Below are 22,238 nucleotides of genomic sequence, written 5' to 3' on the forward strand. Positions count from 1 at the left end.
TGGGGTGATGTAATGTCACAGAGGGAGAGAGATATCTCTCAACAGTGTTCTGTGATTGACATTTGGTATGGTGCATACGGGTATTGTGGCACATACTTTCGGTTAACCCCTGCATGGTCTCGGGTGTTGGGTGGTGACCACCTCCGGCGGAAGGTCCGCTACTGTGAGAAATCTTATTCTTCGTGATCTCTTTGGACAAGGCATTTCTCGGCTGGGATCTGCGTCAGCAGTTTCGTCTTTTCTTCATCGCTGGTTCGGGAAGTCTCTCCTCTCACTTATTTTATAAATCACTTGGACTCTTTGAACTACCACTTTAAGACTGTGCTTAAGTAAGATCTGTTCAGAATTGTCTTCAAGTTCGACTGTTTGCTAATGAAAGATGCATAACACAGTTAACTTCCGTTTAAGTTAGTCCTTTGTTTACTTTTCTATGTTTTTGAGTCGAAGTTAATTCACTTCGTTGTTCATTTATAAAAACCCGACTCAATTTCATATCTATTGCTGCTGGTGCTAACAGTCTGAGAAGAACCTAAGTCTGAACGTGGAGGCTTGGTGAGGTCTCATCATGGCTCTTAGTGTTATGAAGGATCTCACCCACCATCCAGCATCCTCTTTGAATTTCTGCCATCAGACAGGAGACTACGATGCGAAAAACAAAAACAGTCAGGATGAGAAACAGTTTCTTACCCCAGGCCACCAGGTTTCTGAATTCCCAGCCACATTGTATTGGTTAACTTGTTCCACATCTTACAATATTTAATATTAATGCACTTTAGTTTGTTATTTATGTGTGATTCATCTGTAGATTTTTATCCTTACCTTCCTAAGTTAAGGCTAACTATGTGAGACTAACTTAAGGCTAACAAACATCTCCAACGCTCAGTGACCAGGGTTCAGTTCTGGGTGTGATGAGCAGCCGCAATAACTTCAGAATCTGATATCAGCAGTCTGTCAGGAACTTGCAACTGGGTTCAGCCACCAAACTGCTCCTTGATGCGAAGTTGCTTGTGTTTCTGCAGGATGGACCATTGAGCAAATCTCTTTGCTTGGTCAGGACTGAAGTGTGGCCTCCCCTTATTGAGAGGTTGCTGGAGCCTCACAACGTGTTTTAACTGAATGAAGCCCTCCCCACACTCAGAACAGCTGCAAGGCTATTCCACTAGCTTAACTGGTTGGTGCTTCAGTAGCTGATGACTGAACGAATTCCTTTCTACACCCGCAAAAAGTGAATCACCTCTGTCCATTTAGTATTATTATTTATTATAGTCAGTAATGTTTTTAAATTTATTTTTGCATTTGCACAGTTTGTTGTCTTCTGCACTCTGGTTGAACGCCCAAGTTGGATGCTCTTTCATCGATTCTGACTCACACAAGAAAACGAATCTCAGGGTAGTATAAGCTGATACATATGTACTTTGATAGTAAATGTTCACAACGTCCCTCTGGTTCCCCTCCTTGTTCCCTCTCTCTCTGTCAACTGTCCTCTCCCATCAGTTTTCTTCTTCTGCAGCCCTTCACCTCCCAGCTTCTGACTTCCTCCTCCTCCTCCTCCTATCACCCGTACTCCATCTCCTCCCACCATCTTTTTATTCCAGCTTCTTCCCACATCCTTACCAGCCCCGATGAAGGGCCTTGACACAAAATGTTGTCACTTTATTACTTTAAATAAGACAGTAAGACACGGTAGCAGGGTTAGGCCATTTGGCCCAAGGAGTCTGCTGCACCATTCTGTCATGAATAATTTATTATCACTCTCAATCCCATTCCCCTGCCTTATCCCTGTGACCTTTGTCACCCTTCCTAAACAAGGTCCACTTTAGATGACTGGGACTGCACAGTTGTCTATGGCAATGAATTCAGATATCTTGCTGGCACATCTTGTTTAGGTAAGGGACTCAGGACTGCTCCAAATGCAGTCAGACCAAAGCCTCAGCAGCATATACTTGCCGTCATATTCTAGATCTCTTGAAATGAATGCTAACATGGCTAAGTATATCCCATCTGCCACTTCTTTCTCCAACTACGTCTAAGTTCTTCTGCAGATTCCCTGCTTCCGCAAAACCTACATAGCCTTGCAACTATCTTTCTATCACCTGCAAACTTGGCCACAAAGACTTCAATTCTGTCAACCAAGTTGTTACGTGATTACACAAGGTCCCAACACAAACCCCTGCAGAACACTAGTCTGGTAGCAAACCAGAAAAGTCCCCCTTAATACTCGATCCGTTTTTCCCCTTCAACTGCTGCGTTCCTCCAGCATTGTGTGAGTATTACTCTAGTTTTCCAGCATCTGCAGAGTTCCTTGTGTATGATGTTGAAAAGAGCAGGGAATAGGGAAGTTAACAACCAATACCGCTCTTTCTCAGCACAGAGGTTTGAGGGATGAAGAACATGTCAGACATAACTGCAGTGACCTCGTCTTCAGTCTGCGGAAAGTCATTCAGGAAATTTAAGGTGAACCTTTTCACCCACAGAGTGGTGGCTATTTGAAACCCATCACCAGAGGGAGACTGAGAGGTGAAAAGCAGGGATGGATTTGAAAGGAAATTTGTGCAATATAAACATGGGCAGGGACCAGCTGGACTGTGTTGGGTCCTAACCCTACACTGGGTGTGTTGTAGATTAACTAAGTACCTGAGACAGTGTTAAAATACAATTCATTTATTTGTCACAGATCCGGAAAATTAAACTCCATTCCCATTACATTAGCATAAGAAACACTTCCCATCCCAATCACTAGGGCGCAGACTTGGTCTGAAGAGAGCAGCAATAATTACAGTCTGACACCAAGTCACTTTTGAACGTGTCTCTGGATTCAGAAATGTGAGGGTTAAATATCCAGCAGGCTGCTTATTTAAACACTTTCCCGAGTGTGAACTCGGTAGTGCGTCACAAGGCTGGATGACTGAGCGAATCCCTTCCCACATTCAGAGCAGGTGAATGGTCTTTCCCCAGTGTGAGCTCGTAGGTGCCTCCTAAGGTGTGATGAGTGACTGAACCCCTTCCCACACTCAGAGCAGGTGAACGGCCTCTCCCCAGTGTGAACTCGCTAGTGTCTCTGTAAGTGGGATGGTCGGGTAAATCCCTTGCCACATTCAGAGCAGGTGAATGGTCTTTCCCCACTGTGACCTTGCTGGTGTATCATTAGATGAGTTGACTGAGTGAATCCCTTCCCACATTCAGAGCACGTGAATGGTCTCTCCCCAGTGTGAATCCGCTGGTGTCGCAGAAGGTTAGATGATCGAGTAAATCCCTTCCCACACTCAGAGCAGTTCAATGGCCTCTCTCCAGTGTGAACTCGCTGGTGCCTTATCAGATGAGTTGACCGTGTAAAACCTTCCCCACACACAGAACACATGAATGTGCTCTCCCCAGTGTGAATTCGCTGGTGTACCAAAAGTACAGATGACCGAGTAAACCCTTTCCCACATTCAGAGCAAGTGAACAGTCTCTCCCCAGTGTGAATTCGCTGGTGTGCCAGTAGGTTAGATGACTCAATAAACCCCTTCCCACACTCAGAGCAGGTGAATGGCCTCTCCCCAGTGTGAATTCGCCGGTGTTCTTGCAGATGATGTAACTGAGTGAATCCCTTTCCACATTCAGAGCAAGTGAATGGTCTCTCCCCAGTATGAATTCGTTTGTGTATCAGTAATTTAGATGACTCAATAAATCCCTTTCCACATTCAGAGCAGGTGAATGGCCTCTCCCCAGTGTGACCTCGCTGGTGTCTCATCAGATCAGTTGAGTAAGTGAATCCCTTCCCACATTCAGAGCACGTGAATGGTTTCTCCCCAGTGTGAATTCGCTGGTGTTTCAGAAGGCTAGATGGTCGAGTAAATCCCTTTCCACATTCAGAGCAGGTCAATAGCCTCTCCCTGGTGTGAGCTCGCTGGTGTCTCATCAGATGAATTGACCGGGTGAATCTCTTCCCACACACAGAACAGATGAACGGGCTGTCCGCATTGTGAATTCGCTGGTGTGCCAGAAGGATAGACGACCGAGTGAATCCCTTCCCACATTCAGAGCAAGTGAACGGTCTCTCCCCAGTGTGAATTCGCTGGTGTGCTAGAAGGAGAGATGATCGAATAAATCCCTTCCCACATTCGGAGCAAATGAATGGTCTCTCCGCAGTGTGAATTCGCTGGTGTGTCCGTAGGTGATATGACCGTGTGAATCCCTTCCCACATTCAGAGCAAGTGAACGGTCTCTCCCCAATGTGAACTCGCTGGTGTGCCAGAAGTTTAGAAGACTCAGTAAATCCCTTCCCACATTCAGAGCAAGTGAACGGCCTCTCCCCCATGTGAACTCGTTGGTGTGATAGCAGTTTTGATGGCCAAGTAAATCCCTTCCCGCATTCAGAGCAGGTGAATGGTCTCTCCCCAGTTTGAACTTTCTGGTGTCTCATCATGTGGGATGAATTAGTGAATCCCTGTCCACACACTAAACCATAGAACAGTCTCTCTCCCCTGTGAACTCACTGATACGTCTGCCAGTGGGCTGAGTGAGTCAATCTCTTCCCACAGGAAGCAGGTGAACGGCCTCTCACTGGTGTGGATTTTATTTGATTTTATTTGGAGATACAGCATGGAACAGGCCTCTTCAGCCCAATCAGCTGCTCCATCCAGCAATCCACCTGTTAACCCAGCTCTGTCAGAGGACAATTTACAATGACCAATTAACCTATTATCCGATATGTCCTTGGACTGTGAGAGGAAACTAGAGCACCCGGAGGAAAACCATGTGGTCACGGCAAAGACGTACAAACTCCTTACAGACCGTGTCTGAACTGAAATCCAAACTCCGACACCCCAGTCTGAAGTCTTCAGTTTGGATGACAGAACCAATTGCTTCCCGCAGAACAGGTGAACCGCCTCACTATAGTGTGAACTTGCTGATGTATCTTCAGGTTGGATGGCTGAGTATATCCTCTCCCAAAGAGCAGATCATTGGCCTCTCCCCAGTGTGAACTCACTGGTATATCTGCAGGTTGGCTGAGTGATATAAGTCATGCCCACACTGAGAGCAGGTGAATGATATCAATTGTCTGACAATTCACCAAGTCAGATGTTAGTCATAGTGAACCCCGTGTAAAATCATTGCAGTTGAAGAACTGATCTCTGGTGAACAAACGCTGGTGTGTTCTCAGCACCCCGGTTCCAGTGAATTTCACTGAGTTAAAACAGAATGTTTCCTTTCAGACCCAAAATACATGTCCAGCTGGGATGAGGTACATCTTCATCCTCAAGGATCGACAACTAATATATCAGTGCTACAAAGGAAATTTCTGGTCACTCTTTCAATAATTTGAAGACAATTTATAGACTTTATTTCCAAGTGGGTTCATGCAAATCTCACCCCGACACTGAACACGTGTTCGGATTCTCCTTGCTGTGACTGCTGTGCTGTCTTCTCAAGCATCTCCTCCTCTACATTCAGAGACTGATTGTTTTCAAATGCTGGTGAGCTGACAAAGACAGCAGAACTGACGTGTTTTTGTTTTCAAGATCCCCATTCAGAAATTCTTTGAAGTTTCAAACCTGCAAGAAGATTTACAAAAGACATCAATGGGTGAAGGATAGCATTGTCAATCAAATAACTGAGCTCTAACATTATACTGCTGCAGCAAAGTTCAACCCAAGTTGGAGGAACAAATATGGGCATGGTTTGGGAATTCCAACTGACAACTAAATTCTCTGTTTTTCTGTCTGTATCAGATTAGACCATTTCTGCCCGCCGTCAATCTGTGACTTGGCTCAGTTTGTCTCTCCCAGTCAGTATTATTTCAGGTTCTGGGCGTGTCCCACAGAGCTACAAAGAGCACATGATATTACATGGCTGCTCTGGAGACTTTCCAAGTACTCAAACCCCCCTCCCTCACCAGTGTGAGTGCTACAGGTCACTGGTTACCCCAGACAAAGGTGTCTGATATCAGTCTGTTCCCAGAGAGAATGGGACGAAACATGTTCTCACGGGTAGAAAGATCTAGAAGCAGAAGAGGTAGAACAGAGGTGATTTTTGAAAAGATCCAAAGTGAATGCAAGGGTTTTGTTTTCTATTCTATTCAGCACTAACTGATATTTTAATTGACTGGAACAAAGAACAATCAACTTCTTTTGAGACTCAGTCTCAACTAAGCCCATTATCTACCAAGAAGGTGCTACAGAAGTTCCTCATCCGATGTTCTGGGGCACCATCAAGAAGGCAACTTGTGTGAGAAATTCCAATGGAAATCATCGAATGTTCCCATTTTGGATTGCTACAGCTGGAAAACCACAGCTACATCTATGAACCGTACAATTAGTGACATCGTTTTAAAGCGATTTAAAAAATCCATAGCTGCTCAAAGTTAATGAAACTCAAATGGTCTATGGTCGCTGGTGTGGTTCCCCTTCAAGACAGTGGAAGAGAGGATGTCATTCTGGTTTAAGTGTTCGTTTTGTGGCTTTCGCCTACTATCCTGCTGGCTAAGTACTGTCTAGTAACACCTCAGGCCAGTGTCATACAAACTCCAGGCTACTGAGTGACGTAATAAACAGGCATGAAACAGTGCAGCCCCATCAGTTTGCAGGATTTTAACCAGGCCAGCTTGAAAAAGTTTCTAAATAACTATACCCAATATACCCAACAGATCGCTTGTGGAACCAGAGGAACCATCACAATGGACCACATTTATATGGCCAGCAAGAGCACTTAGCGCCCCATCCCATGCCCAGGCTTTGTTAAATCTGATCACCCAGCTGTACTCATACTCCATGAGAAGAGGCAGAGATTGAAGACTGTAGCACCAGTAGTGAGGACCAGGAAGTGTGGACGAGAGAGCACAGGACTGCTTTGAGTCATTGGACTGGACTGTATTCAGGGATTCATCTTCAAATCTGAATGAGTACACCACATTTGTCACTGACTTCATTAAAACTTATCTGGGCGAGTGTGTGTCTGCAAGAACGTACTGCACGAATCAAAAAGCTGTGGATGAACCAGGAGGTTCGTAGTCTGATGAGGGCTAGATTTGTGGCATTCAAGTCTGGTGACTCAGGACTTACGGAGGGCTATCTCAGGAGTAATAGAACAAATCCAAAAGAGGCTAGAGGTGGAAATGGATGCACGTCAATTCGGACAGTGTTTGCAGGTCATTACTTCATACAGAGCTAAATTGAACATCATGAATGGCAGCGATGCTTCACTCTCAGACAAGCTCAACATCTTTTATGCACAGTTTGAGAGGGAGAAAAAGAAGCCACAGCTATGAGGATTCCTGCAGCACCCGGTGACCCTGTGATCTCTGTTTTGGAGGCCAATGTCAGACTGCCTTTCAAAAGGGTGAATACTCGTGAGGCAAGAGGTTTCTGGCAGGGCTCCGAAAACCCGTGCTATCCAACTGGCGGCTGTGTTCAAAGACATTTTTGACCTTTCGTTGCTACAGTTGGAAGTTCCCACCTGCTTCAAAAGGGCAACAATCATACCAGTGCCCAAGAAGAGCAGAGCGAGCTGCCTCAACAACTATCATCCAGTCGCACTCACACCCAGGGTTTTCAGACGTTGATTATGGCTAGAATTCATTCCTATCTCAGCAAGGACCTGGACCCACTGCAATTTGCCTATCTCCATAATAGATCTACAGGGAATGCAATCTCATTGGCTATTCACGTGGTCTGAGTCACCTGGACAATACTCATATTTATGTCAGGATACTGTTCGTTGACTATTCTCAGCGTCTAACACAATCATTTCTACAATCCTGATTCAAAATCTCCAAAGCCTGGGCCTTTGTATCTCTTTCTGCAACTGGGTCCCAGACTTCCGAACCAGAAGACCATGATCTGTGAAGATTGGAAATAACATCTCCACCTCACTGACAGTCAACACTGGTGCACTTCGAGGATGTGTGCTTAGCCCACTGCTCTACTCTCTCTACACTCATGACAGTGTGGCTAGACACAGCCAAGATGCCAGCTATAAATTTGCTGATGACAGAACTATTGCTGGTAGAATTTTAGATGGTGACGAGAAGGGAGACATAGTTGATCTAGTTGACTAGAGCCGCAGCAACAACCTTGCTATCAACATCAATCAGACCAAAGAACTGATTATGGACTTCAGAAAGGGTAAGATGAGGGAAAATATCCCAGTCCTCATACACAGAGCAGAAGTGGAATGTGTGAACAGCTTTAAGTTCCTGGTTGCCAACATCTCTAAGGATCTATCCTGGGTCCAACATATCGATGCAGCTACAAAGAAGGCACAGCTCTATATTTCATTAGGAGATTTGGTACATCACCAAAAACACTCGTAAATTTCTACATGCGTACCACGGAGAGCAGTCTAACTGGCTGCATCACTGCCTAGTGTGGCGGAGGAGGGGGAGAGGGCTACTGCACAGGATCAAAATAAACTGCATAAAGTTGTTAACTCAGTCAGCTCCATCATGGACACTAGCCTCTGTAGCATCCTTTTTCAAGGATCGATGCCTGAACAAGGCAGCATCTATCATTAAGGATCCCCATCGCCCAGGCCTCGCCCTTTTCACATTGCTACCATCAGGAAGGAGGTACAGGAGCCAAACTCAATGATTCAGGAAGAGTTTCTTCCCGTCTGTAATATGACTCTGAATCGACATTGAACCCATGAATCCTACCTCATTACTCTTGTTTTGCACAACATATTTAATTTCTGTTACACATGTTAACTACAATTCGTTGTTTTTTATAATTATATATTGCATTGTACTTCTGCCGCAAAGACAACACATTTCCTGACATATGCCGGTGATATGTCATTCTGATTCTGTTCCGTTCCCGATCCCGGGATTCAGACAGCTGAGGCTCGGCTGTGTCTGGGAGATTACTGGGCTGCCTGCGGACTGAGTGGAACCATTGCCGCCTCTACACAGAGACATTGTCACCAACCCCGAACCCAGCCTCTGTCCCTCACCGGCCCGCCATGCGCATGCGCCGCAACATGGCGTCCGCACCGCCGATCGTCGCAAAATTCACCGGACCGGGTGTGAATCGTGGGGCTGAGAGAGGGAAATAAGTGTGACCATCCCGGGTCCACAGTGTGTCCGGCGCCCGGAGTAATTGTCCCTCAGTCAGGCTGCGGACGCCGGGCTGATGAAAACCCACCAGAACCCCGCTCTTACCTACTCCCGAAGCGCCAGTGCATTTTGTCCCTTGAGCGCATGCGCGATTTCTGGACACTCCGTTTCCCCCGACGCATGCGCATTTAAATGACAGCTTCAGCGATGGTGAATTCCGACGCGCTGTGCTTTCTGGGTATGCACGGTGCCATTTCAAACTACATATATGTCACCGTATATAACCCTGAGATTCATTTTCTTGCGGGTATAATCACCAAATCTATAGCATAGTAACTATGAGAGGATCGCTGAAAGATCAAACAGCATGCAGAAGACAGCAAACTGTGCAAATGCAAATATAAATAAATCGCAATATGTAACCAGAATATGAGACAAAGAGTCCATTCAAGTGAGCTTATTGGTTGTGGGAAGATTTCAATGATGTGGCAAATGAAATTGAGTGTAGTTATCCCCTTTGTTCAAGAGCCTAATGGTGGTGTGAGTCTAGAGGCTCTTGTACCTTCTACCTGATGGCCGCAGCGAGAAGAGAGCATGACCTGGGTAGTGGAGATCCCTGATGATGGATGACAGTGTTTCATGTAGATGTGCTCCATGGTGGGAGGGCTGTAACATGAGGTTCTGGGCCAAATTCACTACATTTTGGAGGATTTTCTGTTCAAATGCATTGGTGTTTCTATACCAGACTGTGATGCAGCTAATCATTATCATATCCTCTACACATCAGCAGAAGATTGTCAAAGTTTTAGATGTCATGTCGAGTTTCCACAACTCCTAAGGAAGTACAGGTCCTCTGAAATAGTAACACCCAAGAGTTTAAAGCTGCTGCCCCTCTCCACCTCTGATCCTCTGGTGAGGGCTGGCTCATGGGCCTTTAGATTCCCTCTTCTGAGGTCTACAATTAACTCCTTGGTCTTGCTGACATTGAGTGAGAAGTTGTTGTTATGACATCACTCAGTCAGATTTTCAATCTCCCTCCTGTATGATGATTCATCACCCCCTTTGATTCATCCCACATTAGTGGTGTTGTCTGCAAACTTCAAAATGGCATTGGAGCTTTGCCACACAGACATGGCCACAAAGCCCAATAGAGCAGGGACTAAGCATGCAGCCCCGTGGTGCACCTATACTGATGGAGATCATGGAGGAAATGTTGCTGCCAATCTGAACTGACTAGGGTCTGCAAGTCAGGAAATCTAGGATCTAATCGCACAAGATGTAGAGGCCAAGGTCTTGGTGCTTATTGATTGGTTTTGAGGGGATGATGTATTGAATGCTGAGCTCTGGTCAATAAAGAGCATCCTGTTGTATGCACATTTACTATCAAGCTGTTCCAGGATTAAGTGAAAAGCCAATGAAATGGCATCTGCTGTGGACCTGTTGCTCTGGTAGGCAAACTGGAGCAGATCCAAGTCACCTCTCAGGCAGGAGCTGATGTCTCATCACCAACCTCTCAAAACACTTCATCACTGTGGATGTAAGTACAACTGGGTAATAGTCATTGAGTCAGGTCACCATGCTCTTCTTGGGCACCAGTGTAAATGAAGCCTAATTGAAGCAGGTGGGTACCACACACTGCCGGAGAGAGAGGTTAAAATCTCAGTGAACACACTCACCTGTTGATCAACACAAGTCTCTAGTGTGTGGCCAGGTACCCTGTCCAGTCTGGATGATCTCCATGGATTCATCCTCCTGAAGGCAGCCTGCACATCGGCTTCAAAGAAGAGACCATGGGATCATAGGGGTATATGGGAGCTCATATTGGTGTCTCTATGTTCTAATGGTCAAAGTGAGCATAGAAAGCTTTGAGCTCATCTAGAAGCAAAGCCCTGCTGTCCCCCATGTCACTTGATTTGACTTCTAAGGTGTCTGCAACCATCGGTTCCCCTCTGCCAGAAGCCTCAAATCCAGTCAATATTTTAATGTGAACTCAGCAATTACTTTAATGCAGAAATCTTCCACAGACTCAATAGCAACAGGCATTCAAAGCTGCAAAATCAAAGTGTACGCACAAATTGTAGATACAAAACCATAAGAGATTCTGCAGATGGTGCAAGTCCAGAGCAACACACACAAAATGTGGGGAGGGACTCAGGAGGTGAGGCAGGATCATCTGAGAGAAATAAACAGCTGACATTTTGGCCCCACACACATCACCATGCTCCTTACATACCAAGTTTCTCCAGCATTTTGTATTTTTAAAACATATTTTCAGCGAATCAGCTTCCAAACGTTGCCGATCTGTGATTCATTGCCTCATCTTCTTGGTCTGATTGCTTCCTCCTCTCCATTAATCCATCCCACCATGCCCCACCACTTTCTAGACCCTCAAAGCAAATGCCCTGTGGTACCTGACCTTTCTCCATCAGGTTGTAGAGTAGAATAGTGGATTTCAACAACCCAGTGTGTGAGACACATTCCTTTGGAAACACAGAAAATGACTGTGAACTTTGAAAAGAGCAGCGAAGGTAGAGCTTAACAACCCATGACATTCTCTTTGGCCCCGAAACCCAGGAACGAGGAATCTCTGAGACAAAACACCAGTGAGCTCATCCTATTCTCCTTGTAGAAAGTAATGCCAAATATTCAAGGGAAAACACTTCACCCAGAGTGGTGACCATTTGGAACACATCCCCAAGGGGAAGTGAGAACTAAGCAACAGGGATGGATTTTAAGAGACTATCGTGGAACAGAAACTGGGGCAGGGACCAGCTGGGCTGAGTAGCCTCAGAATTTCACACTGAGTGCGTAGCAGAGACAGTAAGCACCAGAGACACAGGATCTGACATAGAACTGATTTATTTGTCACAGATCTATAATATTAAACACCAGTCTAATTTAAGACTAACATCAGCAGAACAAACCGCTCCAATGCTCAGCAGCCAGGGTTCAGGCCTGGGTGTGATGAGCAGCCACAATAACTACAGAACTTGACATCACCAGTCCCTCATGAACTTGCAGCTGGCTTCAGCCACTATGATATAAGGACATACGAACATAAGAAATAGGAGCAGGAGTAGGCCATCAACCCATTGACCCTGCTCCGCCATTCAATAAGATAATGGCTAATAGCAACATAGAGACATAGAAAACCCACAGCACAATACAGGCCCCTCGGCCCACAAAACTGTGCCGAACATATACTTACTTTAGAAACTAACCAGGGTTACCCATAACCCCTCTGTTTTTTAAGCTCCATATACCTATCCAGGAGCCTCTAAAAAGACCCTATCATTTCCGCCTCCACCACTGTCACCGGCAGCCCATTCCACGCACTCACCACTCTCTGCGTAAAAAACTTACCATTGACATTTCCTCTGTACCTACTTCCAAGCACCTTAAAACTGTGCCCTCTCGTGTTAGCCATTTCAGCCCTGGGAGAAAGCCTCTGACTATCCACACGATCTATGCCTCTGATCATCTTATACACCTTAATCAGGTCACCTCTCATCTTCCATCGCTCCAAGTAGAAAAGGCCGAGTTCACTCAACCTATTTTCATAAGGCATGCTCCCCACTCCAGGCAACATCCTTGTAAATCTCCCCTGCACCCTTTCTATAGTTTCTACATCCTTCCTATAGTGAGGCGACCAGAACTGAGCACAGTACTCCAAGTTGGGTCTGACCAGGGTCCTATATAGCTGCAACATTACCTCTCAGCTCCTAAACTCAATCCCACGGCTGAGGAAGGCCAATGCACCGTATGCCTTCTTAACTGCAGAGTCAACCTGTGCAGCAACTTTGAGTGTCTATGGATTCTGACCCCAAGATCCCTCTGATCCTCCACACTGCCAAGAGTCTTACCATTAATGCTATATTCTGTCATCATATATGACCTACCAAAATGAACAACCTCACACTTACCTGGGTTGAACTCCATCTGCCACTTCTCAGCCCAGTTTTGCATCCTATCAATGTCCCGCTTTAACCTCTGACAGCCGTCCACACTAACCACAACACACCCAACCTTTGTGTCATCAGCAAATTTACTAACCCATTCCTCCACTTCCTCATCCAGGTCATTTATAAAAATCACAAACAGAAGGAATACCAGAACAGATCCCTGAGGCACACCACTGGTCACCGACCTCCATGCAGAATATGACCCGTCTACAACCACTGCCTTCTGTGGGCAAGCCAATTTTGGATCCCATGCTTCCTTACATTCTCAATAAGCCTTGCATGGGGTACCTTATCAAATGCCTTGCTGAAATCCATATACACTACATCTACTGCTTTACCTTCATGAATGTGTTTAGCCAGATCCTCAAAAAATTCAATCAGACTCATAAGGCACGACCTGCCTTTGACAAAGCCATGCTGACTCTTCCTAATCATATTATGCCTCTCCAAATGTTCGTAAATTTTGCCTTTCAGGTTCTTTTCCATCAACTTACCAACCACTGAAGTAAGACTCTCTGGTCTATAATTTCCTGGGCTATCACTATTCTCTTTCTTGAATAAGGGAACAACATCTGTAACTCTCCAATCCTCTGGAAACTCTCCCATCCCATAGTTGCCTGGGTTATATCTCATCCGGTCCCAGTGACTTATCTAACTTGGTGCTTTCCAGAAGCTCCAACACATCCTCTTCCTTAATATCCATATGCTCAAGCTTTTCAGTCTACTGTAAGTCATCCCTACAATCCCCAAGATCATTTTCTGCAGTGAATACTGAAGCAAAATATTCATTAAGTACCTCTGCTATCTCCTCCGGTTCAATACACACTTTTCCACTGTCACACTTGATTGGTCCTATTCTGTCACATCTTATCCCCTTGCTCTTCACATACTTGTAGAATGCCTTGGGGTTTTTCTCAATCCTGCCTGCCAAGGCCTTCTCATGGCCCCTTCTGGCTCTTCTAATTTCATTCTTAAGATCCTTCCTGCTAGCCTGATAATCTTCTAGATCTCTATCATTACCTAGTTTTTTGAACCTTTCATAAGCTTTTTTCTTCTTGACTAGATTTTTAACATCCTTTGTACACCACAATTCCGGAACCTTACCATCCTTTCCCTCTCTCATTGGAACGTACCTATGCACAACACCTCGCAAATAACTCCTGAACATTTGCCACAGTTCTGTCATACATTTCCATGAGAACATCTGTTCCCAATTTATGTTTCCAAGTTCCTGCCTAATAGCTTTATATTTTTCCTTACTCCAACTAAATGCTTCCGCTAATGCCCCACCTCCCCCATACCCCATCCGTTATTTATTTATATACACACATTCTTTCTCTCTCTCCCCCCTTTTTCTCCCTCTGACCCTCTGACTATACCCCTTGCCCATCCTCTGGGTTTTCCCCCCTCCCCTTTTTCCTTCTCCCTGGACCTCCTGTCCCATGATCCTCTCATATCCCTTTTGCCAATCACCTGTCCAGCTCTTGGCTCCATCCCTCCCCCTCCTGTCTTCTCCTATCATTTTGGATCTCCCCTCTCCCTCCCACTTTCAAATCTCTTACTAGCTCTTCCTTCAGTTAGTCCTGATGAAGGGTCTCGGCCCGAAACGTCGACTGTACCTCTTCCTAGAGATGCTGCCTGGCCTGCTGTGTTCACCAGCAACTTTGATGTGTGTTGCTTTCCTAACTTGTCTGTTCCTACCCCTCTCCAATGTGATGGTAAAGGAGATAGAGTTGTGATCACTATCTCCAAAATACTCTCCCATTCAGAGACCTGACATTTGACCAGGTTCATTTCCCAATACCAGATCAAGTACAGCCTCTCCTCTTGTAGGCTTATCTACATATTGTGTCAGGAAACCTTACTGAATTCAGCTAACAAACCCCACCCCCATCTAAACCCCTTGTTCTTGGGAAATGCCAATTAATATTTGGGAAATTAAAATCTCCACCACAGCAACCCTGTTATTATTACACCTTTCCAGAATCTGGCTCCCTATCTGCTCCTCAATGTCCCTGTTACTACTGGGTGGTTTATAAAAAAAAAACCCAGTGAAGTTATTGACCCCTTCCTGTTTCTAACTTCCACCCGCAGAGACTCAGTAGACAATCCCTCCATGACTTCCTCCTTTTTTGCAGCCATGACACTATCTCTGATCAGCAGTGCCACGCCCCCCACCTCTTTTGCCTCCCTCCCTGTCCTTTCTGAAACATCTAAAGCCTGGCACTTGAAGTAACCATTTCTGCCCCTGAGTCATCCAAGTCTCTGTAATGGCAACAACATCATAGCTCCAATTACTGATCCATGCTCTAAGCTCATCCGCTTTGTTCACAATACTCCTTGCGTTAAAATAGACACATCTCAAATCATCGGTCTGAGCACGTCCCTTTTCTATCACCTGCCTATCCTCCCCCACACACCGTCTCCAAGCTTTCTCTATTTGTGAGCCAACTGCCCCTTCCTCCGTCTCTTTAATTCGGTTCCCATCCCCCAGCAATTCTAGTTTAAACTCTCCCCAGTAGCCTTAGCAAGTATCCCCACCAGGATATTGGTCCCCCCCTGCCCCCAGGATTCAAGTGCAACCTGTCATTTTTGTACAGGTCACGCCTGTCCCAAAAGAGGTCCCAATGATCCAGAAATCTGAATCCCTGCCCTCTGCTCCAATCCAGCAGCCACACATTTATCCTCCACCTCACTCTATTCCTATACTCACTGTCACGTGGCACGGGCAACAATCCCGAGATTACTACCTTTGAAGTCCTGCTTCTCAGCTGCTACCCTAACTCCCTGTAGTATGTTTTCAGGACCTTCTCCCTTCTCCTACCTACGTAGTTGGTACCAATATGTACTATGACCTCTGGCTGTTCACCTTCCCACTTCAGGATATTGTGGACATGATCAGAAACATCCCAGACCCTAGCACCTGGAAGGCAAACTACCATCCGTGTTTCTTTCCTGCGTCCACAGAATTGCCTGTCTGACCCCCTAACTATAAAGTCCCGTATCACTACTGCTATCCTCTTCCTTTCCCTGCCCTTCTGAACCACAGGGCCAGACTCTGTGCCAGAGACGCGACCACTGTTGCTTCCCCCAGGTAGGCCATCACCCCGCAACAGTACTCAAACTGGAGTACTTATTGTTAAGGGGGACAGCCACAGGGGTACTCTCTAGTATCTGACTCTTGCCCTTCCCCTCCTGACTGTTATCCAATCATCTGTCTCCTGAGCCCCGGTGTGACTACTTGCCTATAGCTCCTCTCTATCACCTCCTCACCTTCCCTGATCAGACGAAGGTCAGCGAGCTGCATCCCCAGTTCCCTAACCCGGTCCCTAAGGAGCTGCAGCTCGATGCACCTGGTGCAGATGTGGCTGTCCGGGAGGCTGGAAGTCTCTTGGACTTCCCACATCTGACACCCAATACAGAACACCGGCCCCACAGACATACTTCCTATTCCTATTCCTCACAAGTAACTTACCTCACCTCGACCCAATATCGTTTAAGTCCCGTTGTGCCAAAGCCCTCTTACTCTGTCTCCCTGCACTCCGGTGTCCATTCATAAAGCTCTCTTCCTTTTCAATCCTTGGCACTGGTCTAACTCACTGACATCCATGCTGAGCATGGACTCATCTCCACTTACCTGCCTTTTCTGCACAACGCTTAATTCCCCTACTATGTAAACTCCCCTTTTTTGAACAGTGGCATGACATTCATCTTTTTCCAATCTGCTGGGACCCGCCCAGGTCCAGAGAATTTTGGTAAATTATCATCAAATCCTCAACTATAACCTCTGTCATTTCTTTCAGTACCCTGGGACGCATTCCATCAGGACCAGGGGACTTGTCTACTTTCAAAGAGATTTTTCACAGTGCTCAGCAAAAGTACATTCCAGTCAAAAGTAAGGACAGTAAGTGTGGGGAGAGCCAGCCTTGGATAGCTAAGGAAATAAAAGATAGTATCAAATTAAAAGCTCATGTGTACAAAGTCGCAGAGTAGTGGGAAACTGGAGGATTGGGAAAACTTTAAAAAGCAACAAAGAACAACTACACAAGAAATAAGGAAAGTGAAGATAGAGTAGGAAAGTAAATTAGCACAAAATATAAAAACAGATAGCAAAAGTTTTTATAAATATATAAGGTGGAAGAGGGTGGCTAAAGTCAATGTAGATCGCTTAGAAGACGAGAAGGGGAAATTGATATTGGGTGATAAGGAAATGGCTGAGCCATTGAACAACTATTTTGTGTTGATCTTCATGGTGGAGGACACATCCAATATGCCAAAGAAGGATGTTGTGGATGAAATGGGAGGTGAGGACCTCAATAAAATCACTGTCACTAAAGAGATAGTGATGAGAAAACTGGAGGGCCTGAAGGTAGCTAAGTCCCCTGGTCCTGAGGGGATGCATCCCAGGGTATTGAGGGAATTAGCGGAGGTTATAGTAGATGCGTTGGTAATCATTTAACAAAAGTCTCTAGACTCTGGGCAGGTCCCAGCGTCCCAGCGATTGGAAGACAGCAAATGTCACGCCACTTTTAAAAAAGGATGTAGGCAAAAGACAGGCAACTATAGGCCAGTTATCTTAGCATCTACAGTCAGGAAAATGCTTGAAGTTGTCATTAAGGAAAAATTGCAAAACATTTAGAAAGGAGTGGTTCCATTAGACAGACGCAGCATGGATTCAGAAAGGCCAGGTCCTGTTTGACAAACTTATTGGAGTTTTTTGAGGAGATAAAGAGTGCATTGGATAGAAGGGAACAGATGGATGTCGTATACTTGGATTTCCAGAAGGCATTCGATAAGGTGCCACACAAGAGACTCATAAATAAGATATGGATGCATGTAGTCGGAGGAAGTGTATTGGCATGGATAGTGAATTGGTTAACCAATAGAAGGCAGAGAGTTGGTATAAATGGGTGTTTCTCCAGTTGGCGGTCAGTGGTGAGTGGGGTGCCACAGGGGTTGGTACTGGGCCCGCAGCTGTTTACCATTTACATTGATGATTTGGAAAAGGGGACAGAGTGTAGCGTAGCAAAATTTGCTGATGACACTAAACTGAGTGGAAAAGCAAATTGTACAGTGGATGTGGAGAGTCTGCAGAGGGATATGGATAGGTTAAGTGAGTGGGCCATGGTCTGGCAGATGGAATACAACATTGGTAAATGCGAGATCATCCACTTTGGAAAGAATAATAGAAGAGAAGATGATTATTTAAATGGTGAAAGATTGCAGCATGCTGTTGTTCAGAACGATTTGGGAGTGCTTGTGCATGAATCGTTAAAAGTTGGCTTGCAGGTACAACAGGTTATTAAGAAGGCAAACAGAATGTTGGCCTTCATTGCTAGAGGGATTGAATTCAAGAGCAGGGAGGTCATGCTGCAACTATACAGGGTACTGGTGAGACCGCTCCTGGAGTACTGTGTGCAGTTCTGGTCTCCATACTTGAGGAAGGATATACTGGCTTTGGAGGCAGTGCAGAGGAGGTTCACCAGGTTGATTCCAGGGATGAAGGAGTTAACCTATGAGGAGAGATTGAGTTGCCTGGGACTATACTCTCTGGAATTCAGAAGAATGAGAGGGGATCTTATAGAAACATACAAAATTTTGAAATGGGTAGATAAGGAAGAAGTAGGAAAGTTGTTTTCATTGGTAGGTGAGACTAGAACTAGGGGACATTGCCTCAAGATTCAGGGGAGAAGGTTTAGGATGGAGATGAGGAGAAACTGTTTTTCCCAGAGAGTGGTGAATCTATGGAATTCTCTGCCTGGGGAAGCAGTTGAGGCTTCTTCACTAAATATATTTAAGATACAGTTAGATAGATTTTTACATAGTAGGGGAATTAAGGGTTATGGGGAAAAGACAGTTAGATGGAGCTGAGTTTACGGACAGATCAGCCATGATCTTACTGAATGGCGGGGCAGGCTCGATGGGCTGGATGGCCTACTCCTGCTCCTATTTCTTATGTTATGTTTTTATGTTTAGGCCCCCAAGTTTGCTCAGCACTACCTCTTTAGTGATAGCTTTTGTCCTCACATCCTATCGCATCCATATCATCTCTCTTTAGCTTGTTAGACATGTCCTCCACCGTGAAAACTGACACAAAATAGTTATTCAGAGCCTCGGCCATTTCCTCATTACCCAATATTAATTTGCCCTTCTTGTCCTCCAAGAGACCGACTTTCACTTTAGCCACCCTTTTCCACTTTATATAATTATAAAAACTTATATATTTTATATCTTGTGTTAGTTTATTTTCTATCTTCTTTTTCTTTATTGCTCACTTAGCGGTTCTTTGTTGCTTTTGAAAGTTTTCCCAATCTTCCAGTTTCCCTCTACTCCTGGTGACTTTGTACGCATGAGCTTTTAGTTTGATTCCTTCCTTTATTTCCTTAGTTATCCAAGGCTGGCTCCCCCCATCCTTACTGTCCTTGCTTTTAACTGGAATATACTTTTGAGCACCATGAAAAATCTCTTTGAAAGTCTTCCACTGTTCCTCAACCGTCCCACCATATAGCCTGTGTTCCCAGTCTACCCTATCCAACTCCTCCCTCATCCCATTGTAGTCTCCCTTGTTTAGGCATAATACACTAGTTTTAGATTGAACCCTGATATCCTTGGATATTTAATTCCCAGTCCTCTCCACCTTGCAACCATGTTTCTGTAATGGCCACAAAATAATACCACTTTTTACTGTTATATGCCACAAGTTCACTGACCTTGTTATAAATACTATGGGCATTCAAATAAACTCCCCTTACACTCATTGTGCCTTCAAAATCCATAAGACCATAAGATATAGGAGCAGAAGTAGGCCATTCAGCCCATCGAGTCTGCTCCGCCATTCAATCATGGGCTGATCTAATTCTTCCAGTCATCCCCACTGCCCTGTCTTCTCCCATAACCTTTCATGCCCTGGCTAATCAAGAACCTATCCATCTCTGCCTTAAATGCACCCAATGACTTGGCCTCTGCCACTCATAAGAACAAATTCCACAGACTTACTACCCTCTGACAGAAGTAATTTTTCCACATCTCTGTTCTAAATGGACATCCTTCAATGCTGAAGTCGCGCCTTCTTGTCCTAGACTCTCTAATGACCTTCTTAGTTTTCTTCTGCAAGTTTTTAAAAATTCCCCAATCCCCTATCTTCCCACTAGCTCTGGCTTCCTTATATGCCTTCTCTTGTTTTTACTTTGGCTCTGACTTCACTTGTCAGCTACGGTAGTGTCCTTCCTCCCTTTGGAAATTTTTTCTTATCTGGAATATATCTGTCTTTCACTTCCCTCATTTTTTCACAAAATCTCCAGACATTGCTGCTCTGCTGTCCTTCCTGCTAGTGTCCCTTTCCAGTCAACTTTGGCCAGTTCCTCTCTCATGCCATTGTAATTTCCTTTATTCCACTGGAATACCAACATATTGGATTTTATTTTTTCCCTCTCAAATTTCAAAGTGAACTCGATCATATTGTGATCACTGTTCCCTAAGGGTTCCTTAACCTTAAGCTCTCTTATCACCTTTGGATCATTGCACAACACCCAATCCAGCACAGCCGATCCCCTAGTGGGCTCAACAACAAGCTGTTCTAAAAAGCCATCCCTTAGATATTCTACAAATTCTCTCTCTTGAGGTCCAGTACTGGCCTGGTTTCCCAATCCGCTTTCACGTTAAAATCCCCAACGATTAACATGACTTTGCCCTTCTGACACTCCTTTTCTATCTCCTGCTGTAATTTGTAATCCACATCCTGGCTGCTGTTTGGAAGCCTGTATACAATTGCCATTGTGGTCCTTTTACCCCTGCCATTTCTTAACTCAACCCATAGAGACTCTACACCTTCTGATCCAATGTCATTCCTTTCTAATTATTATTTCTTATACACAGGGCCACATCAACCCCTCTGCCTACTAACCTATCTATCCCATACATCGTATATCCTTGGACGTTCAGCTCCCAGTGGCAGCCATCTTTAGCCAAGTTACAGAGATGGCCACAACTGTAGCTGAATTTCAAGACTGTCCATTTTATTTCATATGCTACATGCATTCAAATATAACTTTCAGTCCAGTATTTGTTGCTTTCTGTTTTAACTGCACCACACCTCTATTGCCCTGTGAGTTCTCCCACTGGCTGTGATTAAGCGTCATCTCCTGTCTGTTCTTTCTATTATCTCTGTTGCATGCTCTCTTTGATTTATTTCTGATTCCCCTTTCCTCAGCCCTGTCACTCCAGTTCCCATCTCCGTGCCAAATTAGTTTAAACACTCCCTAACAGCTCAATTAAATATGCCCGTTAGGATATTGGACCCCTTTGTGTACAGGTGTAACCCGTCCTTTTTGTACAGGTCGTACCTTCCCCAGAAGAGGCCCCAATGATCCACAAACCCGAAGCTCTGCCCCCTGCACCAGTCTCTCAGGCATGCATTAATGTGCCTGGTCATGCTATTCTTTGCCTCGTTAGCTCATGAAGCAGGTAGCAATCCTGAGATTACTACACTGGAGATCCTGCTTTTCAGCTTCGTACCTAACTCCCTGAACTGTCTCTTCAGGACCACTTCCCTTTTTCTACCAATGTCATTGGTTCCAAAGTAAACTAAGACTTCTGGCTGTTCACCTTCTCCCTTCAGAAGACTCTGCACCTGATCCGAGACATCCCCTACCTTGGCACCTGGGAGGCAACACACCATGTGGGTGACTCTATCAGGCTGACAGAACCTCCTGTCTGTTCCCCTCACTATGGAATCCCCTATGACTACCGCATTGCTCATCTTCTTCTCTCCCTTCTGCGCCACGGAACCAGGCTCAGTGATACAGACCTGATCGCCGTGATCATCCTCTGTCAGGTCACCCCCTTCAACAGCATGCACAACAAGATAATTACTGAGGGGGATGGCCACAGGGGTGCTCTCTACTGTCTGAGCTCTTCCCTTCGCTTCCCTGACAGTCACCCACTTATCGAACTCCTGCAGCCTCAGGGTGACTAACTCCTATCTATCTCCTACTCACTCTCCCTAATAAGCTGTAAGTCATCAAGCTACAGCTCCAGATCCCTCACACGCTCTCTCAGGAGCTGCATCTCGATGTACCTGGTGTAAATTGACCACCTGAGGGACTGCAAGATTCCCAGGATTCCCACATCTGACACCCAGAGCAAAGTACTAACCCTATAGACATGCCCTCTATTCCTCAAAAAAAGCAAGGAAAAAACGAAGTCCACTTACCTTGCCAAAGCCCTACCACTCTGTCCATGAC

The 22,238-nt window shown here is 45.3% G+C and overlaps 1 pseudogene; it reads right to left on the minus strand.

The window, feature by feature from the left end:
• Positions 1-2,675: 2,675 nt before the first annotated feature.
• The window catches only part of LOC134352481 (zinc finger protein 208-like), a 30,372-nt pseudogene continuing 10,809 nt past the window's right edge, over positions 2,676-22,238 (minus strand).

The sequence above is a fragment of the Mobula hypostoma genome, chromosome 10, assembly GCF_963921235.1.
Source record: "Mobula hypostoma chromosome 10, sMobHyp1.1, whole genome shotgun sequence".
NCBI classification, from domain to species: domain Eukaryota; kingdom Metazoa; phylum Chordata; class Chondrichthyes; order Myliobatiformes; family Myliobatidae; genus Mobula; species Mobula hypostoma.